The sequence below is a fragment of the Osmerus mordax genome, chromosome 8 (assembly GCF_038355195.1).
Source record: "Osmerus mordax isolate fOsmMor3 chromosome 8, fOsmMor3.pri, whole genome shotgun sequence".
Lineage (NCBI taxonomy): Eukaryota > Metazoa > Chordata > Actinopteri > Osmeriformes > Osmeridae > Osmerus > Osmerus mordax.
In genome coordinates, this window is record NC_090057.1 from 16,422,803 (window position 1) to 16,428,139 (window position 5,337).

The 5,337-nt window shown below is 48.2% G+C and overlaps 1 pseudogene; it reads right to left on the reverse strand.

Annotated features, from left to right (window-relative positions):
• Positions 1-465: 465 nt before the first annotated feature.
• LOC136948147 (piggyBac transposable element-derived protein 4-like) lies at positions 466-2,367 on the reverse strand (annotated as a pseudogene).
• Between the last annotated feature and the right edge of the window lie 2,970 nt (positions 2,368-5,337).

Here is a 5,337-nt window from a genome sequence, read left to right on the forward strand (position 1 = left end):
CTATTTTTGTATTACGAAAGGTTGTCAGCACGAGAGTGGCGTAACAGACTAGGTATGGTGAGTCACAGCGCAGACTAGGATACAGCGCGAGAGTGTACTAATAGGCTAGGCAGACAAGGCTAGAAATAAAAGGTTTCACTTTATTTATTTTTTATTATGAAAAAGTTGTCACAACGTCAGTTTGCTTCACCACGACCCTGAAACGGCACAAGAGTGGCGTCATAGACTAGGCAGACAACGTGAGGAATAAAATAAAATGTTTCACTTTATTTTTGTATCATGAAAAGTTGTCACACCACGCATGACACCGTGCTTCACAGCGACCCGCAGACAGCACTAGGGATAGAACCTCCAGCCCGCCGTCCTGATACATCATATATACATCCCATGCATGTGGTGGTGGTAGCGTTAGCAGCACTGTGCTGTGGCTTGAGCAAAACCCTCTTCTGCACTCGACTGAGTTGTTCAGTCTTCTGCACACACTCCCGCAGGTCGTCCAGGGTCAACGGGAACCTCTCCTTGGACGAAGCCCAGCTCGGTGGGGCATGTGGGGCAGTATACATGCAAACAGGATTTGCAGACAGGCCTCTTACACCCGCGACAAACTGTGAACGTTTTACGGTCCTTCTTCACCGGGCAGACTTGACATCTCTTCCTCTTACTGGCAGGGACCGGCGACGTCGGTCCTGCCGATGAGGAGGCGGCGGCTGCTGCTGCTACCGCTGCGCCATCCTCTCCGGGTCGCCGTTGAGGAGGTGGATCGCGACAGCTGGCCATCCGTAGATCTTTCACAACCGCGGCAGCAGCTCCCGCAGACATCGTCTTCTTTCGATCACCGGAGTCACGAGGGCCTTTCCGAGCTGCTCGAGGAAAAACCTCCTCTTGTTGCGCTTACGCGGCATCCAGTTGGGGTTGACCTCTCTCCATATCACAAAGGCGTTGTAGGAGGAGACGTCAACAATGTTGCTGAAGATGACGAGGGGCCAGTGGGCCGTCTTCCTTTTACAGCTGTAGGCCGTGATGACCTTATCCAGATTGTCGACTCCTCCTTTGTTCAAATTGTAATCCAGGACGATGGTCGGTTTGCCGTCGTTTCTGTCACTGATATCAGCGTCTGTGTGGCGTGTGCTCATGAGTAAAACGTTCTTATTTTTCTTCGCGAGGTAGGAAACCAGAGTGGTGGTGGGAGTGAAGGCGAACTGCGACGACAGCACCCGTCGCGTCTTCGTCGTCAGCAGCTCGGACGGGAGCTCGGCCCTGTTCTTTCGCACGTGGCCAACCACGGTCATGTTTCTCGTCGCCATGAGCTCTCGTCCGAGTTCGTAAGAGGTGAAGAAATTGTCACACGTGACATTGCGATCCTTCAGGCCCTCTGTCACGTCGAGCACGACGCGCATCCCCTGGTTCCTCTCCGGGACTCCGTCCATCTGCTTCCCGGTGTAGACTTGCATCTTCCAAGCGTAGCTTGATTTTGCATCGCACGCGACCCACGACTTGATGCCGTATTTCACCGGTTTGCTTGGCATGTACTGCTTGAAAGGACACCGTCCTCTGAGCGCGAGCAGTTGTTCATCCACGGTCACTTCGGGCCCTGGGTCGTAGAGGCGTGGTAATCTCTCTACCCACATATCCCAGACCTCTCTTATCGCCGCCAACTTGTCCGTCGCGCGTCTCGCCGCTCGTGTCCCATGGTCGTCAAATCGTAACGACGTCGAATAGGTGTAGAAGAGTTTCAGCTGCATGGTAGCGCGGAAAATCGCTCTGCCACTTTGCGCGTCCTATAGACTGGCGGCCGCTTCGCCTCGGGACTTGTACACCCCTGCCAGGATTAGCAGCCCTATGTAGGCACGTAGGTCAGTGGCGTCCATGGCTTTCCACTTCTCTCCGCGTTTCAGATAACCTTCCCGATTTGTCACGTCCAAGATTACTCTTTCGATTTGTGGCGTGACAAAGAGTAAAAATGCGGAGACGATGTCGTGAGCGTGGGAAACGGCGTAAGCTGTGGGTCCTCTCCGTACTGTCACGTTGCGACAGCAGCCTCGGATTCCTCCGATACGCAATCGAACACCATTCAATTTGGCCGTTTTTCGACAAGAAAGTATCACTGTCGATTTGAAGGGCTTGGTCGTCGTCGGCGGCAGCGGCGTCGTTGACTGCGTCGTATTCTTGCCCGTCTTCCTCTTCTGACACATGCTCCGCGTACTCTTGCCCGTTTTCTTCTTCTTCCTCCTCCTCTTCTGCAACATTCTCTGCACACTCTTCCCCGTCTTCTTCGGACACATTCTCAGCCTCCTCTTCAGACTCACTTTGCTCGATATTGGCAAACATCTGCTGTAGAACTTGCAGTGCACTGAAATCCCGAGCCATAGCTGCGTTACCCTAGACAGAAGCTGTCCTGACCCCCACGGAATGTGTGTTAGTAGCACTTGCCTACAGCTTACGTGATTGCATGGACAAATTATTCTAAGGACGCCTCCCTAATTCGACCGCCAAAGAGCGATCAAGAATCGTCGAATCGTAAAGGCCGTCTTTGAAATGTTGGCTTGCGACGACCTCTCTCGGCCGTGGGCTTGGCGAAGAGGTCCAGCTGCGGTTTCATTTGTCTCTCGCCGTTCCGACCTTATCAATTTAATCTAGGTCAACGTGGCCCGTCTAATTCCGAGGGCCTCCGCACGGCCGCTTGGCAGACGGGTCCGACCGCGGTTTCTCTGACGCCAGACGTCACGTCGCCCGTCTGCTTCCGAAGCCGTCCGACCTGCAACTTGGCAGAAGGGTCCGGCCGCGGTTTTCTCTGACGCCAGGCCAACTCTCCCGCCGAGAGGGATCGGCAATCGTCGAGTCGTAAAAGGCCACGCGCGCGCGGCTAAACCAAAATTAAAGTGGACGGGACGAGGCCTGCGACACGCGTCGATTTCATTTATCTCCCTTCGTTCCGACCTTATCAATTTAATCTAGGTCAACGTTGCCCGTCTCATTTCGATGCCTGCGATGACACCTCTAGACCGTGGGCGTGGCACAGAGGTCCGGCCGCGGTTTCTCCAACGCCTGGCAAATTCTCCCGTTGAGAGGGGTCGCTGATTGTCGAATCGTAAAGGCGTCATTAGACTCAGGGGAGATGTTGGAGGCGTGGATCCAACCTCGTCAAGTTGAGAGAGCCCAATGACGCCTACCTAATTCGACCGCCGTAATTGACAACGCAGACACTGCGGTGGGTCACAACAACCCGCGGACAGCTCCACCTAGTGTTAACTAGTGATATATCCTGATATATAAACTTCTGGGGAGGGCGGCGGGTTCATAATTGACAACGCAGACACTGCGCTGGGTCACAAGCTAACGGTGGCTAACCACAGTCAATGACGCTACTTACGTCACTAACGTCACGAAAACTCGCGTGACTACCTCTAGCAGAACATTAGTTTAGCAGCTCGTTAACTTCTGGGAGATAGCTAAGCTAACTGCTTTACTGCAAGGCAGCTGCAGAAACGCCGCAAGCAAAGAGGCCAGGGTGATAACTATTTACTAATTTTACTTTGTGATATGACACACAATTGTGACGTGTAATGTACAATATAAGCTGATTTTATTAAGGAAGTACATCTACTTTCGGAAACAGTAGTCTACTATGTCACTGAAGTATTAGCATCATGACATTAGCCTCTGTTGCCCGGGCAACACATACTACAGTGGTCTATGATGCATCTGTTTTCAATCGTTAAAATAAACATTCCTCACAAATACATTTTCGTTGTAGGATTTATTATGACATTACATTACAAGTAAACGATTTGTGGGTGAAATTATCATTACCTGTGGTTTCAAACCAGTGTTGCTCACTGCAACGCTGTAGCCTACGCGAGACACTACAAAAACATCTACACAGCTGTAGGAAGTCAAACGGCGACAGAACATGTTCGGCACTCCCCTTACTTAAATCAAAAGTCTATATAACTACTAACCTTAACTTCATTGCCACAGCCTAAACTTTGTCAATCTGTTCATGAAAATTATTTCAGGCTAAACCGTACAACGGAACGTTAAATCAAATTCAACCAACGCAATCGCTACCAAGACGAACACAGCAGTAGTACTGTACTGTAGAAGTACAATTTACCGGGGCAGGTTCTTTGCGTTGTTAATGACAATGATCGCTACCAGTGAGCTTTTTATGAATTAGCGATTTTCCACTAAATAAATGTCAAGCTTATTTACGTTTTTGGGGGCATATTTTCAGTTTGCAGATGGTACTGTTTGAATCGCGATTCCATCTTCTACTGCCGGGTAACGTCGTAGAATAATCTTCAAAGGGGATTCTTTATTAATGAATGCAATATGAGTAGGCTAAATGCCTGAAAATATCACGAGAAGGGAAAACTTAAAAGGACGTTAAAGTCATAGAGATTAGGTCCATTTTTACACCGGTCTGCCAAATGTATTCGTTTTGATTCAGCTATGAGGCTGCCTCTTGCAGGGGAAATGAGAAGACATCTATTTCATTCTACACTTCACGCGTATTTTGAGTTGTAAATGAGCAAGCAAAAAAAAAGATGCTTTTAAATCTATGTCATCTTTATAAATAATAAGTATGTATTTTTATATAAAATATACAGTTGTAAAAATGTCATTAAAAAACGGACCCTCTCTAGTTATTATTATTCTAGTTCCATGGGAGTCAATGGCAGCCCCTAGAACCCTTGGATAACGTTTTGTGAAATTTGGCACACTCATTAAGGACAGTTCCTTCTATACCTACACCAAGTTTCATGCATCCCATTAGACCACTCTAGCGCCACCAATGGGTCAATGTTGGACTTGTGTTTACACACGCAACTTTTGAACCGTATGACTGATTTTCAAAAATACCATTGGATTCCCTGGATCAAGACGAGTTCAATTGACGTCAATTTCCGGTTATATAGATTTTCCGCCATTTCCGGTTTTATCAAAAACCGTTGAAAGCCTACTCCTCCTACAATTCTTTTTCCAATCTTCCCCAGAATTGACACGCATCATCGTCACAGCAGCCCTCACTCAGGTATTACTTTTATATTGGATTTTCAAAACCGTTTGTCCGGTACAGCCAATCAAAACTGGTAACTAAGCAACCAAACAGGAATTTGGGTCAAATCTCAGCAAATCTTTGAGATATCAACACTAATGTTGGTATATCGGTGGAAGGCACTACAACATGTTACCATGTGCAAAGGCAACTTCATACCTCCAAAAATGATTGATATAAAGCAAATCGAATATATCGCTAACGCTAAAATAATGCTTTACACATCCGCCGGCCAAAAACTGATACTCTGATTCAATCACAAGTTCATATGAAGACTC